This window comes from Carcharodon carcharias, chromosome 4 (assembly GCF_017639515.1).
Source record: "Carcharodon carcharias isolate sCarCar2 chromosome 4, sCarCar2.pri, whole genome shotgun sequence".
Classification (NCBI taxonomy): Eukaryota; Metazoa; Chordata; class Chondrichthyes; order Lamniformes; family Lamnidae; genus Carcharodon; species Carcharodon carcharias.
The window spans coordinates 186722200-186745404 of NC_054470.1; the positions used below are offsets into that span (position 1 = coordinate 186722200).

A 23205-nucleotide genomic window follows, 5' to 3' on the forward strand; every position below is an offset into this window, starting at 1 on the left:
ATGCCATTTATGGTCCAGAGGAGCCTCCTGCCACCCCTCTTCATCCAACCATGTCAGGATAATCTTCTATTCTTTTCTCCCTCATTTGTCTACCTAGCGTACTCTCAGTTGTATCTAATTTTATCCAAGGAAAATATCAAGAACAGCATCGGGAAATCTTGATTGCATTCATCGACTTGGTCAAAGCATCTGACTTAGTAAATTGTGAGGCTTTGTGGATTGTGCTCTGAAGATTTAATTGTCCAGGAAGCTTCATCACAATCCTGCAATTGCTTCATGACGATATGACTGCTACTGTCTTGAGTGGAAGATCTGAAACAGACGCCCTCAAAGTCTGAAACCAGTGTCAAATGAGGCTGTGCGAAAGCCCCCATACTATTTACAATCTACCTGACAGTGGCTATTCACCTCAAAGATCAACTGCCCTCTGGTGTCAGTATTAAATACCACTTAGATGGAAAACTCTTTAACTTCAGTTGCCTCTGTGTCAGAACTAAACTGATCGTAATAGATATACACGATCTGCAGTTTGCATATGAATCCAATGTTGCTGCCCACTCTGCCCCGGATTTGCAAAGCCCTCTTGATGTCTTCGATTCTGTGCACAAGGAACTCGTCCTGTCCTTCAATGTTGCCAAAGCAAAACTCATATATCAACCCACAACCGGTGAGCCAAATATTCCACCTCCCATATCTGTTGAAGGAGAGACTCTGGAATATGTTGAGCACTTCCCACACCTTAGCAGCCGCCTCTCAAGAGACCACCATTGACGAGGGGATCCAACACCGGATCAGCTCCGCCGGCTCAGCCTTCTACAAACTACAGCAATGAGTGTTTAACAACAAAGACCTCCAAAGTCAACAAAAGTCCCAGTGTATGGAGCAGTTGGTTGTCACCACACTCCTGTACTGCAGTGAGACCTGGACTGTGTACCAGTGACACAGCAGCACTAGAGAAATTCAGTCAGCAATGCCTCCACCACATCCTCCAGGTTCAATGGGAGGACTGTCAAACAAACACTCGTGCCCTTCTTGAAGCCAGCGCTGCACTCATTCGAGCAAAATGCAAACTACAATGGGCTGGACACTGTGTTCGGATGGCTGAAAAGCCTGTTTTCCCAACTCTCAAATGGCCAGCATTGCGGGAAGGATAAAGAAAATGCTTCTAAGGCTCTCTGCAGCTCCCCTTGTAGCACAGCAGCTTTGACTTCAATGACTGGGAGGAGCTCACTATCAATAGCTCAAAATGGCGACAACTTGTCCGTCAAGCTGCATCACGCTTTGAGTCTCAACGTTTTCATGATGAGGCAAAGCGGTGACGGAGAAGGGAAGAAAAGGAACAAAATCCTGCGCTCCAGATCCCACTACCATGTGGGACATTCTGCCCAATGTGCTCAAAGACATGCGGGTTGAGAATTGGCCTGTTCAGTCACATGAAGACCCATGGCAGCAACTCACAGCCCTGAGTAGATGTCATTCTCGAGTTGAGAGACAGCTGGCGATGATGGCAAATTATATCTACACTATTCATCTCAGCCAGTCCATGTGATGCTCATTCTCAGCACCATTGTATGTAGCATTTCTCATGATCAAAGATTCTCTAGATTCCAGGGCGGGTATTTTCATTCCTTGTGAGACGATTTCCTGCTCTGTGTAGTTCAGGTATCAAACCCATTCTCTATCGTGGTGGGGAGGGGAGAGGTGAGGGTTTTACTCCTCTTATTAAAAATCAGGGACAGACAAAATCTTTTAAGAAGAGGAGTCATTTCCAAAAGGGCGTGTGGCTCCACCATTCAAAAAAACAAGTCAGCAACAATATTAAAGAAGCCATATTGTTCTACATTCCCCTACACCACCTGTTTTACTGACTAATCCCTCTCTCCTTAGCCTGCAGGTGATAAGAAATTACAGGTTTAAAGATGGTAATAGGCAAGAGAGCACGCTAAGATTTTCTACAAAGGAGGCATTTAAGGGCCTGTAAATCACAACAGGTGTTCTGATTTGTAGACTGTCGCATTGTGAGATTGATTCATCGAGAATGTTGACAACATTCTTTTGATCTACAGATTATGATAGTTTCACTCAATCCACCTCCCCAGAGCCATGGAGAGGCAACTCCAGGACTAATCTTACTAAGAGCCACTGCCAGCAAGATATGGGCACCACCTGCCATCATTCATAATGGCCGTCTTCGTGCCAAAGAGACTCGCTCGTTCTACCCAGTGTGACAAAGAAACAGCTGGTGAAGTGGTACGACAGGACTCAGGTCAGTTTTTGGCTACCTACAGAGGGATGGCAATTCGGAACCCCCCCTGACAAACTGATAATTCAACCCACTAGCCTGAGTTTAAAGCCCTGGAACTGCTGGAATGTAGGAGGGAGAGTTAAACAGGCCAGGGCGTTCTCGTAACAACAAAAGCTTGCATTTATATAGCACATCCAATGTAGTAAAACTGTCTCTTGGTGCTTCACGGGAGATCTGTCAAACAAAATTTGCCACCGAGCCAAGTAAAAACATATCCAACAGGCAGCCAAAAGCTTGTTCACAACGGGAGGCTTTAAGGAATGTCTGAAAGGAGCTTCCTCTTCTTTTCTCAGGTAGTCCCCTGGGATTGAGGATGACTTGCTTCCACTCCAGTTCGATGAGTTTGGAGGTGGCTGACAGTGCGCAGTCTGCAGGCTCTGTCGCATGCAGGGCAGGTCATGCTTGAAGGGTTGGGTAGATGGGTTGTTTGGAGGTTGTGCGCTCCCTCTGATACCTCAACTTTGCCTCTGCGCATTCCTGACAAAGTCTCTCCATGCGTTCAGTGCCTTCCCAATTGAACCTTCTCCGTTTTGTAAAGTCACAAGCCAGGATTGCCCATGACACTGCAGGGCTGTTTGAGCAAAGAAATAGGAACAGGAGTAGGCTATATTCATCATACTTGCTTCAGCATTTAGTAGGATCACGGCTGACCTTCAACCTCAATTCCATTTTTCTGCTTGGTCTCCAGATTCTTCGATTCCCTTTGAGTCCAAAAAAATGCATCAACTTCAGCATTGAATATGCTAAAAAAAAAACGAATATAGTCCAATCATGTTGCTTTGTTAAAATATGTTTTCGTTAAAACAGTGAAGGTGGCTGGTGTCAAGAGAGGTTCGCTGAGTTTAACGCTGCAAGGGAGCTGCCTTGATGACTGATGTTGAACAATCTCTGGGGTCATGACCATTTCCCAGTTAATGCTCATTTAACATGTTCATGTTCCAGCTTGACAAGTTTGAATCAGAATCCTCATGATTTCAACACTGCGTGTCAAAGGTCGTGTAGAATAGCACAAACCTAAACCAACAACCTTAAGGCAAGATTTGATTGTGTAGCTTTATATGGCTACATGCAGGGAAAATTGCAGTTTCATTTATATGGAAATTGTGACTTCATAACATGAGGCACACGGGTTGTGTAATTCTCTTCACCACTCCCCATCTACTCTTAACACTTCCAATCCTGAGAGCCAGTTCCGGGGAGGTGGGATAGGGCCAAACCCTAGGCCATGACAGGGGTGGGTGAGCACTGAGGCGGGCTGGTTAGAAAGCTGGCCTGGGTTCTCTGCACTCTCTCGTTAGGCTCTCTAGCCATCACCTCTCAGAGACCTCATCACCTCCCCATGGCCCCTCCATCCCAACTCATTTCCCATGCTTCCTCATGCCCCCCATGCTACCTCCATAGTCACTCACTCAACAACCACCATGGGAAGACCTCAGGAGCCACATGGAGATGAAAAAAAAACAAATTTCTTACCACCTCGTACAGCTGTCCCTTACACACACACACTTCTATTCAGAACCCACGTCAAAGACAAATAATCTTTTATAGCCTCTTTGAACTGTTAATCAAACTGTGAGCTCAGAACACCCTGCTGAAATAATTGTAGCTTTTGAAACTTGGCCAAGCTTTCATAGTGGCAGAATAATAGCCTTTGGGAAATAGATACGGTCACCTTGCAACTTAGGAGTGTGCATGCAGTATCCTGGGCTTAATAATGGCATAGAGTACTAAAGCAAAGAGGTTATAATGAACTTGTACAAAGTGCTAGTTTGGCCTCAGCTGGAGTATTGCATCCAATTCTCTGCGTCACACTTTAGGAAATATGTGAAGGCATTAGAGAGAGTACAGAAGAGGTCTTCAAGAATGGTCCCAGGGAGGAGAAACTTCAGTTATGTAGGATAGATTGAAGAAATTAGGACTGTTTTCCTTGGAGGAAAGAAGGCCAAGAGGAGACTTGATAGACGTGTACAAAATCATGAGGGGTCTAGACAGAGTAGATAGGGAGAAACTGTTCCCACTTGTGAAAGCATCACAAACGAGAGAGGACAGATTTAAAATGATTGGTGAAAGAAGCAAAATTGATATGTGGAAAAACATTTTCAGGCAGTGAGTGGTTAAGGTATGGAATGCAGTGCCTGAGAGTGTAGTGGAGGCAGGTTCAATCAAAACATCCTAAAGGTAGTTGGACTTTTATCTGAAAAGGAAGGGTGGTTGGGGATACAGAGAGAAGGTGGGAGAATGGCACTAAGCGAATGGCTCATTTGGAGAGCTGGTGCAGGCACGATGGGCTGAATGGCCTCCTTCAGCTCTGTAAGAATTCTGAGATTCTGTGACCTCCATTGAAACGGCATGAACAGATGACAATGCCTTTTTCTAAGCTAAACCAGATGGCCCGTCAATCAAAGCAAAACAGCAGTGTGTTTTTTTTTATAACTCTCAGGCTTCGGCCAGTTTTTTATATTTTTTAAGAGTGGGGGATTTCAGATCACGACACTTAAACAGATCTTATCCACCCTTCAAGAGTGCTTATGTGTACTTTATCAATTTGTAACTCCTGTTCTGCGGGTTAAGGCCTTGGGCCAGCCAAAATGGGATCTGCTTGAAATCAGACCTAAGTTCAAAAGGCCATTCTGAGTTTGGATCTGCTGCATGGATCACAGCCCACCCCCTTCCCACTGCTGGCGAATGCTGGATCAGTTGAAATGCGGGTGGGACATTCATATCCACGTTCTGCCCCCCCATTTTCAATGGTCTTTCCGACTCCTCGAAAATCCAGCCCTGAGTGTATCAGCCCATTACCACCTCCGTCTTTCGGATGAGATGTTAAACTGAGGCCCTCCCGGGTGGACAGAAAAGATCCCATGATCACCATTTCAAAGAAGGGCAGGAGAGTTCTCCCCATGGTCTTGGCCAATATATATCCCTCAATCAGCATCACAAAAACAGGATATCTGGTTATAATCACATTGCTATTTGTGGGAGACTGCTGTGCGCTTCAATTCCACATGTTACAACATATGACTACAGTTCAAAAGGCTTCAATGGCAATGAAACACTTTGGGCAGTTAGGGACGAGCAATAAATGCTAGCCTAGCCAGCGAAGTCTACATCCCGATGATGAATAAAAAAAGTCCTTTGGTAGTGAAAGGTGCTATATGAATGAAAGTTTTTCCCTTTCTACAGGTGCCTGTCTATCATCACTTCCTTTCTAGTCAGCTTACTGAAGTATTTGTAAATGTACTGTCACAGGCAACAACAATACCACCAGCTCTCACCTTGGTCTGCGAGCATCACAGACTCCTCCTCTCTCTGTGTAAACACGGCCAGGCCTTTCTTATCAAGGAAAAAAAGAGGTCCAGATCCCACCTCAGCTTCACTGGAGGGGAAATCACTTGTCACGGTCCTGCAGTGATCTATGGAAGAGTCCAACAAACTCTTCTACTACCTGCCTCAGTGTGAACTGAAGGCAGCCAAAGCACTCGAACCAGAGCTTATGGCTTCGGAAACACACAGACACACACACACAGCAAAGTGCTCTCTGAGGATCAGGCTTCGTGCATTGGGAACGCTTCATGCAAAGGAAGTGAGAATGCCTGAATTTCACTGCAGTCCCCCCCCACTCCACCCCCCCCGCCCCTCAGCTGGAGGTACACAGAAGGCAGGAGCCTTGGCTGACACAGCAGGACGAATGTGAAACTGGCTCGGGAAGCCAGTTGTGAAACTATCTTGGCTGCGACGCCTGTTTGGATTTATTGCTTCACTCCCCACTGTGCCGATCACTCCGTCGTTGCCTTGGATTTCTTTCTCTTTTTTGTCCTTTCAAAAACATTTATATGAACAATAATCCTTGGCTGCACGAGGTGATGGTGCTGCCCTTCCCCACGTGGGAAAAGGGATTTAAGTTCCTCCAGGATTTTCCTGTTTTCATGCATTAACTGCTAGACTGACAGCTTCATCACTCTGTCAGTGAAGCGCTGTACAAGAACATACTGCAAAGCAGGCTAAACCCCAGTGAGTCCTCTGGGACGCAACTCTTATATTTACAGCTGGTCATAGAACCTGACAGCAGAGAAGGAGGCCATTCAGCCCTTCGTGCCTGTGACAGCTTTTTGAAAGAGCTGCCCAATTCAGCCCCGCACCCAACGCCCTGATGGAGAGTTGCCTCGTTGACACTCACAATGGGGTCTGGGGGGTGTCTCCGGAACCTGCAATGTTGGGCCACCTGGCCAAGGTGATCCAGTTCATGCCCAAACCCTCCTTAAAAGCTTAAAAGCCCCACCACAGCGGCCCAAAATCCCAGTCTCCCCCCACAACCCCCCCACCGCCCGTTAAAAAAAAAGGGCATTTATCTAGAGCCTTTCACATCCTCAGGAGCTCCCAGTGAATCTTACAAACCGGCTGCCATGTTTCCTTCATTGCAACGGCGCCTACACTTCAAATGTACGACGTTAGCTGCCCTCAGGTGGTGAAGGATGCTATATAAATGCGAGTCTCTCTGTTTCTTTTGCTAGATAGCTGAAGCCAAAGCTGTGGCGCCTCACCGAGCCCGTTGCCATGATGAGGGGTGTGGGGGAGGAGTGGGGGGTGGGGGGGGGGGTGGGGGTGGGGGGGAGTCCGGGGGGGAGGAGGGTGGGGGGTGGGACAACCCATACACCCCGGATGCGTGTCCCCCACCTCGGGGCACTGATCCATTATTCTGAGCCAGTCTCCGCTCGCCCGGGTGGAGCGAGGTCCCGAATGCGATGGTCTCACTCACTCCGAGGCAGGGATGCTCCCCCGCCCCTGCGCCACCGCTACCTCGGGATGAATTTTTAAATGGCCGCCTGGCTGAGGGCGGAAGGGCCTGTGATCTTCTGCCGCTGCTGAGCCATTTTGGAACATGCCTGTTATGGGCGTGGGGGGGGGGGGGGTGGAGAAGGGTGGAAGGGGTGAGGGGGTGAGGGGGTGAGGTGGAGATACGGGCCCCCAACCCAAGTGGCGGGCAGCCAGTCCGGCAGCGTCAGGGCCTGTTAGGGCCCGGCTGCTGATGGTGACTGGGATTTTCCGCTTGGCAGGTGGGCCCCTCTGTTGAGGCTGAGCCCCCGGCTGATAATTGGAGATGTTTCCTGGCGGCTGACTGAGGGTTTTACCTACCGTTTCTGACACCCCCTGCGGCAGCAAACCCTAAGATGGCCACAGCTGTGAGAGGGCTCCCTCTTCGCAGTAACTGTCTGCCCCCCACGCCCCCCCACTCCCCATCCCCGTGGCCAGTTTTAACCTCAACCCTTCAAAAGGTCTTCGAAGAGACTCTTCATCTTGAGCACACTCACCCTCACACTCACACTCACTCTCACCCTCACTCTCACCCTCACCCTCACCCTCACTCTCACCCTCACTCTCACTCTCACCCTCACTCTCACCCTCACACTCACACTCACTCTCACTCTCACCCTCACCCTCACTCTCACCCTCACACTCACACTCACACTCACTCTCACTCTCACCCTCACCCTCACCCTCACACTCACCCTCACCCTCACCCTCACTCTCACTCTCACTCTCACCCTCACTCTCACCCTCACACTCACACTCACTCTCACTCTCACCCTCACTCTCACTCTCACCCTCACTCTCACCCTCACACTCACACTCACTCTCACTCTCACCCTCACCCTCACTCTCACCCTCACACTCACACTCACACTCACTCTCACTCTCACCCTCACCCTCACTCTCACCCTCACACTCACACTCACTCTCACTCTCACCCTCACCCTCACTCTCACTCTCACCCTCACTCTGACTCTCACCCTCACTCTGACTCTCACCCTCACCCTCACCCTCACTCTCACCCTCACCCTCACCCTCACTCTCACTCTCACCCTCACCCTCACTCTCACTCTCACCCTCACTCTGACTCTCACCCTCACCCTCACCCTCACCCTCACTCTCACCCTCACCCTCACCCTCACTCTCACCCTCACCCTCACTCTCACCCTCACCCTCACTCTCACCCTCACCCTCACCCTCACACTCACCCTCACCCTCACCCTCACTCTCACCCTCACCCTCACCCTCACCCTCACTCTCACCCTCACACTCACCCTCACTCTCACTCTCACCCTCACCCTCACCCTCACCCTCACTCTCACCCTCACCCTCACTCTCACCCTCACTCTCACTCTCACTCTCACTCTCACCCTCACTCTCACCCTCACCCTCACTCTCTCACCCTCACCCTCACTCTCACTCTCACTCTCACCCTCACTCTCACTCTCACCCTCACCCTCACCCTCACTCTCACCCTCACCCTCACCCTCACTCTCACTCTCACCCTCACTCTCACTCTCACCCTCACTCTCACTCTCACTCTCACCCTCACTCTCACTCTCACCCTCACCCTCACCCTCACTCTCACCCTCACCCTCACCCTCACCCTCACTCTCACTCTCACCCTCACCCTCACTCTCACTCTCACCCTCACTCTCACTCTCACCCTCACTCTCATCCTCACTCTCACCCTCACCCTCACCCTCACTCTCTCTCTCTCTTATTGAAATCGGGCAGCTCCCACCTCCCAGGGTGGGGCTTCTGATGCCCCCAGCGCGGCAGGGCTTCCTATTGGCCCTCCAGCTTCGGGAGCTCATACACAACCTTTGATTGGATGGTGATGGTGCCCCTTGCCCCGCTAAATTAGCCAACTCATCAGGAATCGCTTCGGGTGCCAGGTGACGGTGTGATGTGAGGTTAAAGGGACCCCATACCCTGTCCCAGAACTAAAACTCAGCCCCTCGTGTCCGAAGACCAGACATTAAAACAAGGCAAACTCAGATAATTCCTTCTGTTTCCTGACCTTATGGAGCAGTCAGAGTTATGTAAACAGTATCCACAAAGTGAACTTTAGGCGTGTGACTTAACAGCAGTTTGGCCTTGTAGTCTTAAAAGGGCAGTCCGATAATAGAGCTCTCTCTTAGTATCGGAACGATTCAATGTGTGCTACATGGAGCAAGATTTCTATCCTTACGAGACAGTGCACAGTCTGAATTAAACATGTTCAATGCTGAGTAGATCCACCAGTGCTGTAAAAGTCTGTATGTGATCATTGCAATGCCTGGAGTTCACTCAGTAATAGTCCCATACAGGAATCTGTTTACTGGGGAGCTGCTCAAAGTGAATATTTTGCCACAATTGAATAACGCCTCACGAAATGATCTCTGAACTATGAGCTAATGAAATATATAATAAAGGGAGAGATGGTGCTGTGCAAGTAATGTCACTATGCTAGTAATGCTCTGGAGACATGGGCTCAAATTCCACTATGACATTTAAATTCAATTAATAAATCTGGGACATAAAGCTAGTCTCATTAATGAGAATCATGACAGCTATTATCGATTGTTGTAAAAACCCATCTGGTTCACTAATGTCTCAGGAAGGAAATCTGGTGTCCTTATGTGACTCCAGATCCACGACAATGTGGTTGGCTCTTAACTGCCCTCTGCAATGGATTAGCAAGCCACTCATTTGGGGGCAATCAGGGATGGGCAGCCGAATGCTGGCCTTGCCAGTGACACTCGCATCCTATGAAGTAAAAAACAAAGCTTCTTTCAGATTTGAAACTTTCCCACATCAACAGCTAACAAAAAGTATTTTAACCCTTTCCCCTGCCTATATTCCCCAAATTAAAAGTATGAACAATGTTTGTCTTCCTGACCTGCCCATATTTAATTTCGTCTGTTAACAGTATCTTGCCCTAGACTTTATAAGTTTACACTGATAGCGGGGAGCGTGTCTTACCCACAGACTGGACCCATTGGAAAGTGCTGGGGTTGATGCCTATAATCACCCCAGCTATGCAATAGACAGGCAATACTCCGCCATCAACGCATATCCTCAGAAACCGGGCAACAACAATAAACTATATCACACGTTGAAGCATTCCTAGGCGCTTTGCAGGAGCAATTATCAAACAGAAAATTGACATAGAGCTGCATAAGGAGATATATGGATTTGAATGACCAAAAGACTTGATAACGGGTAAGTTTTATGGACCATTTTAGGAGTCAGGGATGCGGGGGGTGGGGGGGTGGAGAGGTAAAATCCAGAGCTTAGGGCCTATGCAGTCAAAAGTATTGGCCCCAAGTACGGAACAGCAAGGGGCCAGGTTTGAGGGAGTGCTGGTATCTCAGAGGATTGCAGGGCTGTGGAAAATTACAGAGATAGGGAGGGGCAAGTCCATGGAGGGTTTGAAAGAAAGGATGATGTAGTAAAAGGATCTGGCACATACAGGGCTAACGTGAGATTGAGTACAGTACCATCCACACAGTCACATTAGAGAATATGTGACCCACACCAAGGGGTCGGTCTATTATTTGACAGATCCAGAAGCATGGAGACAGCTCTTAGTTTGAACCCTTTACTGTACATACCTACATACTTCTTGCAGTTAATAAATACATGCAATTAACCTACTTAAGACTATGAAGACTTCATCAAGGCCGGCTGAACTATATCCAACATCCTACAACATGGTGGCAGCAAATGGAAAAACCTGAAACCTCGCAAAAAATGCAGAGAAAAGCTAAATCCTGCAAGACTAAAGAAAAATTTGAGGCAGCATTCTGATCTGAAGAAAAGATGGTGAAGCAGATGCACAGAGGAAAATTGCCAGTGAAAAAGCACCAAAGAAAGGCTTGGAAGCTGAAGGCAGATTTTTAAAATCCCTCACGGCAGCAGAGAAGGCTCCATAGCATCCAATTGGAAGCCCAGCTTCAATTCCCAGGGTGCAGCCCTAGCAGGGGTGAGCTAAAACATTTAAATTCCAGGACACAGCAAGCCCTGAGAAACTTTTAAGTCATCAGTAATTGTCGCTTAAAACTCCTTTAGAGAAACTGGATGCCCAAGCCAGCTCCTGAACAAGTGGCATCCGTGCTTGCTCCGAGAAAGAAGGAACAGGAATATTAATTAATTTAGAAGAATCGCGAATGAAGAATCAACTCTAAAGTACAGCAAAGACTCAACACTTCAACACTTTTGGCGACCCTAAAACATAGCGCTGAAACTGAGAAGCCTGCAGAGAGTCGATCCAAGCAGACATTGGTTAAAATCTTTTCAGGACTTACCAGGCTGATTCCTGGGATGGTGGGACTGATATATGAGGAGAGATTGAGTCGGTTAGGATTATATTCGCTGGAGTTCAGAAGAATGAGGGGGGATCTCATAGAAACCTATAAAATTCTAACAGGACTAGACAGGGTAGATGCAGGAAGGATGTTCCCGATGGTGGGAGAGTCCAGAACCAGGGGTCACAGTCTGAGGATATGGGGTAGACCATTTAGGACTAAGATGAGGAGAAATTTCTTCACCCAGAGAGCGGTGAGCCTGTGGAATTCACTACCACAGAAAGTAGTTGAGGCCAAAACATTGTATGTTTTCAAGAAGGAGTTAGATATAGCTCTTGGGGCAAAAGGGATCAAAGGATATAGGGAGAAAGTGGGAACAGGCTATTGAGTTGGATGATCGGCCATGATCATAATGGATGACGGAGCAGGCTCGAAGGGCTGAATGGCTTACTACTGCTCCTATTTTCTCTGTATCTATGGCTAAGCATGTGTATTGTTACAGCGGGAGCCCGCCACGGCTAGCAGACCCGGGTAAACCCTTTGTCTTCACAAGAATGGCGGCGCCATCTTGAATTTTAGCAAGTTCTTAAAGCTGAAACTAGACTTTAAAATTTTTGACCATGGATCAAAAATCCAACTCACCAAATCAATTTGGATTTACCCATGGCCCAGGTCAATTGCATAATTGGGGATTTTGGGGAAAAAGATTCCTTAGATACATGATTGCCTTAGGCCTGAATAAAAAGACTGAAGCTCAACAAATTAACACACTGCTTTACTTGGGAGGTCATGTGGTGCTTGGCATTATTGCTGGACAAGGAATCAACAACTCATCTGCTACATTTGAAGAAGTACTAAAATCATTTGAGGTTTATTTTAACCTAAGAAGTAACAAAATCCTAAAAGGATTTTGATAAGCGCGTCCAGTAGATAGGATAGCTGAAGGCTGCGAATATGGAGACCTAGAATCTGAACTTATCAGGGATAGAATAGTTGCAGGAGTAGCGGACGACACACTCTCAGACATGCTGCAAGCGAAGGAAGATCTAACCCTTGAGAAAGCTATCCAGGTTGTTGGGCAGTCTGAACTCCGTGTGCAGCACAGATCCATTTTAAGAGGAGGAAGTAAACTGTGGTACGAAGGAAACCCCACAGTCCAGTTAGTTAAACAGCACAGAAACAGGGACACTCCAGGCCAAGGGAAGCAATGCCCGGACCAACCAGTAGAGCGGCCATAACAGCGCTGTGGAGCAAAGCGCCCCCACAGGTGAGGTCAATGTCCTGCAATTTCAGCCCAATGTAACAGAATTGGGCACTCGGCAAACTGTGCAAGGCCAAAGCATCTAAATGCACAGGAGAGCCAAAGATGATTCATGAGGCCAAGGCTGCACACCAAGAGGACTAGTAATCCAGAGATCCAGGGCAGTGCTCTGGGGACCCAGGTTCAAATCCCACATGGCAGGTGGTGGAATTTGAGTTCAGTGAAAATCTGGAATTAAAAGTCTAATGATGACCATGAAACTATTGTCGATTGTTGTAAAAACCCATCTGGCTCACTAATGCCCCTTTAAGGAAGGAAATCTGCTGTCCTTACCTGGTCTGGCCTACGGGTGACTCTAGACCCACAGCAAAGTGGTTGACTCTTAAGTGTCCTCTGAACAAGGGGAGTTAGGCATGGGCTATAAATGCTGGCCTAGTCAGCGACGCCCACATCCCTTGAATGAATTAAAAAGATACAGCCATGCTTTTTGGGTGAGGTCCAAGATCCTGGGTTTCCGTTTTGGAATGCGGACATCTTGGTTAATGGCCAACTCACAAAGTTTAAATTTGAAAGTAAATTAAAGGAATGAAACCAGATGGACCACCCAGGATTGACCTAGGCACCAGAAACAACAACGGCAATCCCAGCCCTGTCGACCCTGCAAAGCCCTCCTTGACAACATCTGGCCAAAATTGGGAGTGCTGTCTCACAGACTCATCCAAGGCTCCTTAGACAGCACTTTCCAAACCCATGACCACCACCATTTAGAAGGACAAGGGCAGCAGATAGATGGGAACACCACCACCTGGAAGTTCCCCTCCAAGTCACTCACCATTCTGACTTGGAAATATATCGCCGTTCCTTCACTGTCGTTGGGTCAAAATCCTGGAACTCCCTCCCTAACAGCACTGTGGGTGTACCTACACCACATGGACTGCAGCGGCTCAAAAAGGCAGCTCATCACCACCTTCTCAAGGGCAATTAGGGATGAGCAATAAATGCTGGCCCAGCCAGCGATGCCCACATCTCACAAATGAATAAAAAAAAAACACACGACCCAGTGTTATGATCCTATTGGACAAAAACATGTGGCTGAGAGTCCTCTGGCTACAAACAACAGACACCACTTTAGGGGCCCAGAGGAATCTGACTTCCGGTCATAGGCCTGATTCTGGAATCACTGAGGTATGGCAGCAAACAAATATTTGAGTTGACATACGCCATCTATAACCATCTTTCTCTCTTGAACAGCGATGTCTGTGTAGCCCTGAATCTCCTCAAAATGGCAGAAGATGTCAAGGCAACCACTGTCATAAATTGTACAGAACTGCAAGTTGCAGAGAGTTCAAACAAGAAAGATTATTCTGGCTGGGGCTTCAGCTCTGAACTGTCTTTTCTCTTTGCAGAGCAGGTTTGTCCATTTTTGTTACAGGAGCCAGAAAGCCCTCATTGGTCAGGCCAGCCAACCACTTAGATGGTTACCACGACGCCTCCAGTGGAGGGTGGACAAGAGAGCCACCAACAACCAGAAGAGCCTTAACCTCCGACTCCGATGACTGTCAACACAGTAACCACAGAGCAAACGCTGCAACTCCCAGCCAGCATGACCAGGGTGGCAGTTGGTGCCGGAACCAAATAGCAACTATCCATTGCCGACAGCACTACCATGCAGCCAAACACAAAGGTGGGCTTACTAAAAAAACCACATCCCCATAACAGGAATGGCCATGTTCCATCACAGAGAGCATCGTGATGACCCACATGATAAAAGGGAGAAGAGGAAAAAAAAAATGACATAGAGACAAGCACGATGTTCACCCTGCAAGAAACGCGATGGAACAGCAACCACCTATCACCACAACCGCCAGGTCAACAGAGTGGTTCAATGCCAGGGAATGGAAAATGAGGATGAAAAGATACCCAGATGCCAGAACAACCTGCAAATCAACAGAGTTTACCTGCAACGACAGAGCCTACCACTTCTCCGACATTAGTGTGAATGAGATAAGGAAGGGTTATAAGGCCTTCAGAATGCCTGAACTATGAACTCAGAAAGTTGAAGGGCTGGGGGGAGATGGGGTAGTAATAACGATGTAAATACATGGGGTTAAACTAGAATTATTTGAAATACATTGGATAAAGCCTTTGGGGGGAGGTGTAGTATAGGTCTCTGGCACACATAGGGTTAATGTGAGATTGAGTATAGTACTGCCCACACAGTGATGTAAAAGAACACATGACTCGCATCTAGGAGTCAATTGAGGGTTGGACAGAGCTGTGTGCACAAGCAAGCATGGAGACAGCTCCGAACTTGATCCCTTTACTGTATATATGTGCTTGTAGTTAATAAATACATACAGTTAACCTACCTAGGACCACGAAAACTTTATTAAGCCCTACTGAATAGTATCCAACACCCTACAACAGGCGGGGCTTTTAAGATTGACAGGGAGCCAATGTTGGATCAAAATCATCAAAAACAAAAACGATTTCTGCTGGGAGAGCTGGGTCAAGTTCAGATGTTACAATTTGACTTAAGGCAACATGAATGCAATGTATTTTTATAGCACTTTTGCAACCTCAGGTTGTCCCAACAGGCTTTACAGCAAATGAAATAGAGTAGCCTATCACCTGTAAAGTGCTTTGGGATGTTCTGAGGTCACGAAAGGTGATTATAGTTGCCAACTCTCCAGGATTGGCCTAGAGCCTCTGGGAACTGAAGATCAATCTCCAGGACGCTGGGGAAAAAAATCATAGGGATATTTAAAAAGATTGTTTTTTTTGTCACTTTCTTTGAACATTTCTATTTACCAGATATAAAAATATTGAAAATTAGGAAAACAAAGGGCTGTTTGGCTGACAGTCAAGCGTCATCCAATTGGTAAATAAGTCTTTTTGCTTTCCAGTTGGCGTAGGGAGGTGGTGCATCACAAGGATGGATGTGCTGGCCGGCTAATGGCTGCAGAGTGAGGGGCAAGTCATGTGATGAAACCTCCAGGGGTACTTAATCACAGTTGGCAACCCTAAGGGTGCTACATAACCACAAGTTCTTTCTTTTTCTCTTATATTTAACACAATGCTAATGAACTGTGCAGGGCGGTGGCATTACCCTGTGGTGTGAGGCTCCACCTAGTGGTTTGTCTGTCCACTGCCCGGTTCTCATGGGTAAAGGCACCCACCAGGGTTTCTAGAGGCGTGTGATCACACGGGGCGAGAGATGAAAGTAAAATGCAAAATATGCCACATGCTGGAAATCTGAAGCAGAGCTAGGAAGTGCTCAGCAGGCGAGTTGGCGATTTTGGAGAGGGAAAAGCAGAGTTAACGTTTCAGGAGTGGAGCCTTCATTGAAGGGGATCTGAACACAATGCATTCACTGGATCACCCAACATTTTCTGTCCTTTGGCTGAGGCTGGTTTTTCAGGCGACCTTAGTGGTTGCTTATATTGGGTGTGCCTGGCAGTCTCCTAAAACACGTTCATGGTGGACAGGTAGAGCTGGTGTTTTGTCCTTTAAATAAGCAATTAAAGAGCCAAAGGCCTGTCTGAGATCCTTGACAGAAGTTGGGCAGGGATGAGCAGTATGACAGCTGTTGGGCCTAACTCACTCAGCATTCTTCAGTGACCCCAGCGCCTGTCAACAAAAGGTACACATTTTAAAGGAAGTATTAAAAAAAGAAAACCCTGACTGTGGAGCTAGAGGTGGGGGTACTCCCCTCACGATCTCCGCACCCTCCCATCGCATTCTCCAACCCCGGCCCCACTTTGTTTCATTCTTTCGTGGGACATGGGTATTGAAGGCTGGACCAGCATTTATCGCCCATCGTTAACTGACCTTCAGAAGATGGTTGCGAATCACTTTCTTCAGCCGCTGCAGTCCATGTGGTGTAGGTACACGCACAGTGCTGTTAGGGAGGGAGTTCTAGGATTTTGACCCGGCGACAGTGAAGGAACGATGATATATTTCCAAGTCAGGATGGTGAGTGGCTTGGAGGGGAACTTCCAGGTGGTGGTGTTCCCATCTATCTGCTGCCCTTGTCCTTCTAGATGCTAAAGGTTGTGGGTTTGGATGGTGCTGACTAAGGAGACCTGGTGAGTTGCTGTAATGCATCTTATCAATAATGGACACTGCTACCACTGTGCGTCAGTGGTGGAAGGACTATTTGTTTAGGTTGGTGGGTGGGGTGCCAATCAAGTGAGCTGCTTTGCCCTGGATGGTGTTGAGCTTCTTGAGTGTTGTTGGAGCTGCACTCATCCAGGCAAGTGGGGAGTATTCCATCACACTCCTGACTTGTGCCTTGTAGATGGTGGACAGGCTTTGGGGGATCAGGAGCTGAGTTACTCACTGCAGGATTCGCAGCCTCTGACCTGTTCTTGTAGCCACAGTATTTATATGGCTAGTCCAGTTCAGTTTCTGGTCAGTTCAGGATGTTGATAGTGGAGGATTCAGCACTGGTAATGCCATTGAACGTCACGGGATGATGGTTAGAGTCGCTCTTGTTGGAGATGGTCATTGCCTGGCACTTGTGTGGCGTGAATGTTACTTACCACTTGTCAGCCCAAGCCTGGATATTGTCCAGGTCTTGCTGCATTTGGACATGGAGTGCTTCAGTGTCTGAGGAGTCGCAAATGGTGCTGAACATTGTGCAATCATCAGCGAACATCCTCACTTCTGACCTTATAATGGAAGGAAGGTCATTGATGAAGCAGCTGAAGCTGTTTGGGCCGAGGACACTACCCTGAGGAACTCCTGCAGTGATGTCCAGGACTGAGATGATTGACCTCCAATAACTACCACTATTTAACTTTGTGCTAGTTTGGACACCAACCATTGGAGTGTTTTCACCCTGATTGCTATTGACTCCATAGTTTCTAGGGTTCCTTGATGCTGCACCCACTCAATTAATGTATTCTTACAAGACCAGTATTTGTTGCCCATCCATAATTGCCCTTAAATCGAGTAGCTTGGAGTTAGGAGCCAACCACATTGCTGTGGGTCTGGAGTCACATGTAGGCCAGACCAGGTAAGGACAGCACGTTTTCTACCCAAAGGACATTAGTGAACCAGATGGGCTTTTACAACAATGGCCACCATTACTGAGACTAGCTTTTCAATTCCAGATTATTAATTGAATTTAAATTCCATCAGCTGCCATGGTGGGATTTGGACACTTGTCCCCCAGAACATGGGCCTCTGGGTTACTATTCCAGTGACATTACCACGACACCACCATCTCCCCCATAAATTGCTGCCTTGTGTCATGGAAATATAATAATTGTCATAACATTATTGCAATTTATTATAAAGGCGGGTTTTGGATTAGTTGGTCTGTGTGAGGTAGTGTGTGTGGGGGTTTTAATTGAATTGAAGACAGCTAGCCTGGAGCTATTGTGTTATCAAAAGCGAAGCTATGTTTGAAATGCTAAATACGTAAACATGGTTGAAGTTTTAGAATGTGAGGTGTGAAGAACATTTGCATTTTTAGATAAACCAGAGTGGTTTGAATTTCAAAGAGGTGTTGGAATGTTACACCTAACAATATGAAGCTAAGTCAAACAGTGTGTTTATTTTCCGAAATTTACTGATAATATGAGTATTATGAAATATTTATATTATGGAAAGTGTAAAGTTACATTAAAAAGGGAGAAACATGTAGAAAGGTGATGAGGTTTTTGTGTAAGGAAAAAGGAATTCTAAGGTCTAACAAGTGTGAAAAGCCTCTGGGGTCACATGTCGGCCAGACCAGGTAAGGACAGCAGGTTTCCTTCCCTAAAGGACATTAGTGAATCAGATGGGCTTTTACAACAATGGCCACCATTACTGAGACTAGCTTTTCAATTCCAGATTATTAATGCTGATCCATCACCATGCTGATGATCGAGAGTAGACTGATGGGGCAATAGTTGACCGGGTTGGATTTGTCCTGCTTTTTGTATACAGGACATATGTGGGCAATTTTCCACATAGCCGGGTAGATGCCAGCGTTGTAGCTATACTGGAACAGCTTGGCTAGAGGCGTGGCAAGTTCTGGAGCACAAGTCTTCAATACTATTGCTGGAATATTGTCAGGGCCCATAGATTTTGCAGTATCCAGTGCCTTCAGCCATTGCTTGATATTACATGGAGTTAATCATATGAGCTGAAGACTGACTTGTTTGATGCTGGGGGCCTCTGGAGGAGGCTGAGGTGGATCATCCACTCAGCACTTCTGACTGAAGATTGTTGCCTTACCTTTTGCACTGATGTGCTGGACTACCCCATCATTGAGGTTGGAGATATTTGTGGAGTGTCCTCCTCCAGTGAGTTGTTTAATTGTCCACCACTATTCACGACTGGATGTGGCAGGGCTGCAGAGCTTAGATTTGATCTGTTGTTGTGGAATTACTTAGTTCTGTCTATCACTTGCTGCTTATGCTGTTTGGCACATAAGTAGTTCTGTGTTATAGCTTCACCAGGTTGATACCTCATTGTTAGATATGCCTGGTGCTGCTCCTGGCCTGCACTCTTCATTGAACCAGGGTTGATTCCCTGGCTTGATGGTAACAGTAGAGTGGGGGAAACGCCAGGCCATGAGGTTACAGATTGTGGTTGAGTACAATTCTGCTGCTATTGATGGCCCATAGCACCTCATGGATGCCCAGTTTTGAGTTGCTACATCTGTTCAACATCTATCCCATGTAGCACAGTGGTAGTGCCACATCATACAATGGAGGGTGCCCTCAATATGAAGGCAGAACTTTGTCTCCACAAGAACTGTGCAGTGGTCACTGCTATCAATACTGTCAGGGACAGATGCATCTGCGGCAGGCAGGTTGGTGAGGTTGAGGCCAAGTATGTTTTTTCTTCTTGTTAGTTCCCTCACCAGCTGCCGCAGACCCAGTCTAGCAGCTATGTCTTTTAGGGCTCGGCCAGCTCAGTCAGTAGTGGTGCTACTGATCTATTCTTGGTGATGGACATTTTGACGACACCCAGAGTACATACTGTGCCCTTTCCACCCTCAGTGTTTCCTCCAAGTGGTTTTCAACATGGAGGAGCACTGATTCATCAACTGAGGGGTGGCGGGGGTGGTGGGCTGGGACTTCCTTGAAGGTCATTGCAGGAGAAGCGAGGGGCATGGCTTTGGTCAAGGTCATTGGATGGTCGACCCAAGAATGGGTGACAGGTGTTGGCGGCTTGCTGATGAAATACTGAACAGGGTCTAATATTGAGCTGGGCTTATGCTTGCTAGCTGGGCGGGGGTCTGCTGCTCAACCTTCACAGCCTCGAGTCTAGGTCCAACGATAACCCATTGTGCCTGTGCCAGCCCTTTGGTAGCTCTAACCAACTAGTGCCACTCCCCTGCTCTTTCCCTGTAGTCCTGTATATTTCCCCTCTCAAGTATTTACACAGCTTCCTTTCAAAAGTTACGATCGAATCTGCTTCTGCCACCTTTTCAGGCAGAGGATTCCAGATCGCTGCATGAAAATGTCTTCTCATCTTCTCTCTGGTTTGTTTGACATTTTTTAAAAAATCTGTGTCCTTTGGTTACTGCGCCTCTTGCCAGTGGAAACAGCTTCTCCTTATCTGCTTCATCGGAACCCCTTCAAAATATATGGGCACCAGGTGGTGGGCAGGATTGAGCTCCTCCATAATGTCTTTCATGGTTGGAAAGCTAGCCGGCCTGCTCTGTCTATGCACAGACAGGAAGGAGGCTCACTTGGGAGAGGGAGACTGACACCTGTGCAATGACCTTCAAATGGGGAAGGAGAACTGGAAGCAAATGGAGGGGGAGGTGGGGAGGGCGAGCAGCTGGTCAGAAAGGGAAAGATCAAATGTGATTGTAACTGAATATTTATGGGAACATGAATTAATTTGCTTCTGAGCCACCAAAGACCTCAAAGTGGACAATAAAGGGGTAATTCTGCATGTTCACACTGGTGGTGTAGTACTTCACCTGCCAAGTGTGTGGCTCATTAAGTTACTCTCGGAGCTGCACAGGAATTATAACGGCAGCTGTGGTTCGGTGGGTAGCCCTCTTGCCTCTGAGTTAGAAGGTTATGGGTTCAAGCCCCAACTCCAGAAACGTGAGTGCAAAAATCCAGGCTAACACTCCAGTGCAGGAGTGCCACACTGTCAGAGGTACTAGCTGGGATTTTCCATGCCTGCCGGTGTCAGGACAATATGGTGCGATCGATTTCACGATGGTCTGAAACCAATTTGCGATCATCCGCTCATCCCATCAACGACAGGCCAAGTTCTCTGCCATTGGATGTCAGGAACTTCATTGTAATACCTCAGCATATCATTATTTGGCCTGCCCTCCAGAATCATCAACCCCCCCCGCCCCACAATGGATTATCCGTCCATATCAGCGGGAAAACATGCCAATGTGTTTCACAACAGCACATAAGCAACGTGCACTTGGTGAGCTGCACTTTGCTCAGGGCTTCAAGGTGTGTTTGCCTACCTTGCTTTGGGCAGCATTCACAGTCACCAGCACCAGGCTTCACAGACAGCACCACAGCACTTTTAGAGGGGCTCACTGCAGGTCTCTGTAGGTATGTGGGTAGCTTTTCAATGGCTGCAGGACTAGGGCTTGCTTGGTGAAGGGGTAGAAGTGGCCTCAGGCAAGGGAAGAGGCTGCAGGGCGAGGGCTGTGCTGGGGAAGGTGGGTAACCCAGGGTGTGGAGGCAAATGTTGATCTGTGCAAGTGGCCTCAAGACGGTGAGGGCTGAGGAGGCAGTCTCCAGAGGAGATGAGGCCAGATGGAGATGTGAGGGTGTGTGTGTGTGAGAATGGGTGGTGATGTCCCTTGAGCTGGCAGTGAGTGAGATGCCAGTGAATGTGTGATGGGCTTGAGTGTGTGAGTTTAGAATGATGAGATGGTTGCCTTACCCTGGTTGCATGGATGAGATCATTCAGACTCTATCTGTATTGGATGGCCAACCTCTTCTATGCAACATTGAGGACATAAGGAGGTTGCAGATGGATACAGATTGGTTGAGTGAGTGGGCAAAGATCTGACAAATGGAGTTTAATGTGGGAAAATATGAAGTTGTTCATTTTGGCAGGAGGAACAAAAAAGCAGAGAATTACTAAAATGGAGATCGGCTGCATAATTCTGAGGTGCAGAGGGATCTAGGTGTTCCAGTACGAGTCACAAAAAGTTAGTATGCGGGTACAGCAAGTAATTAAGATGGCTAATGGAATGCTATCCTTTATTACGAGAGGACTTGAACATAAAATTAAGGATGTTATGCTTCAGTTATACAGGGGCATTGGTGAGACTGCATCTTGAATAGTGTGTGCAGTTTTGGTCTCTTTATTTAAGGAAGGATGTAAAAGTATGGAGGCGGTTCAGAGGAGATTTACTAGATAATACCTGGAATGAGTGGGTTGTCTTATGAGGAAAGGTTGGACAGACTGGGCTTGTTTCCACTGGAGTTTAGAAGAGCGAGGGGTGATTTGACTGAAGTATACAAGATCCTGAACGGCCTTGACAAGGTGGACGACAAAAGGATGTTTCCTCTTGTGGGTGAGTCCAGAACTAGGGGGCACTGTTTTAAAATTAGGGGTCGCCCTTTTAGGACAAAGATGAGGAGAATTTTTTTCTCGCAGAGGGTTGTGCGACTTTGGAACTTTCTGCCTCAGAAGGTGGTGGAGACGGAGCCATTGAATAATCTTAAGTCAGAGATGGATAGATTCTTGTTAGGCAAGGAAATCAAAGGTTGTTGGGGTTAGATAGGAATGTGGAAATCGAAACACAAGAAGATCAGCCAAGACCTTATAGAATGGCGGAGCAGGCTCGAGGGGCCGAATGGCCTACTCCTGTTGCTATTTCTTATGTTTCTCGTGTTTCTAACATTGGCACTGACCACCACTACCAGCGCCTCCCAAGCCTGGTTGGTCGCACCGCTGCCCATCCTGCGGCCAGGGCGAGGGTAGAGGACATGGCGGGGAAGGGGGGGCCTTCACAGTGTCCAAAAGGCATTCCAGTGACATGTCATTAAACCTGGGGGCTGCAGTCCCTTTGGGGCATCCTCCCTGCAGTAGTCGTGGGCTGGCAGCACTGAGACGTGTGCATGCGGCTGGACTTTAAATATGACCCCTGGCCTGATAAAGCGGCGAGGTGCTGGTGAATGAGAGCCTACTCACCATGGGAAGGTTTGTGTTTCCCGGGAATGTGTAACTAGCGTGGCGTGTTTGGGGCAAAACGGCGTGAAAAGCCACCACTGCGGCCGGCGGGTAAAACATCATTTTACCTGCATGCTACTGCCCGTGGTGCAAATCTTGGACGATTCTGCCCACTGCTTTTTTGAGAATTATGTAAAAGCAAAGCCCTGTCTCCCCTCTCAGACGGACATAAAAGAGCCCATGTGGCCATTATTTTGAAGAAGAACCCAGGAGTTATCTCTGGTCCCCTGGCCAACATTAACCCATCACCAAAAACAGATTACTTGGTCATTATCACATTGCAGTTCGTGGGAGCTTGCTGTGCACACACTGGCCGCCGAGTTTCCTACATTACAACAGTGACTGTACTTCATTGGCTGCACAGGGTT

The 23205-nt window shown here is 47.6% G+C and overlaps 1 protein-coding gene across 2 annotated transcripts in view; it reads right to left on the bottom strand.

The window, feature by feature from the left end:
* palld (palladin, cytoskeletal associated protein) overlaps positions 1-23205 on the bottom strand; it is a 373397-nt gene that overhangs the window by 254848 nt on the left and 95344 nt on the right. Inside the window, exon 1 of one of the 2 annotated variants that reach the window (XM_041186089.1) lies at positions 5581-5698. The exons of the other annotated variant lie outside the window; for it this stretch is intronic. The gene's annotated coding sequence lies outside the window, so the exon portion shown is untranslated. Of the gene's footprint in view, positions 1-5580; positions 5699-23205 lie in introns of those variants that run through there. 2 annotated transcript variants of the gene reach the window in all.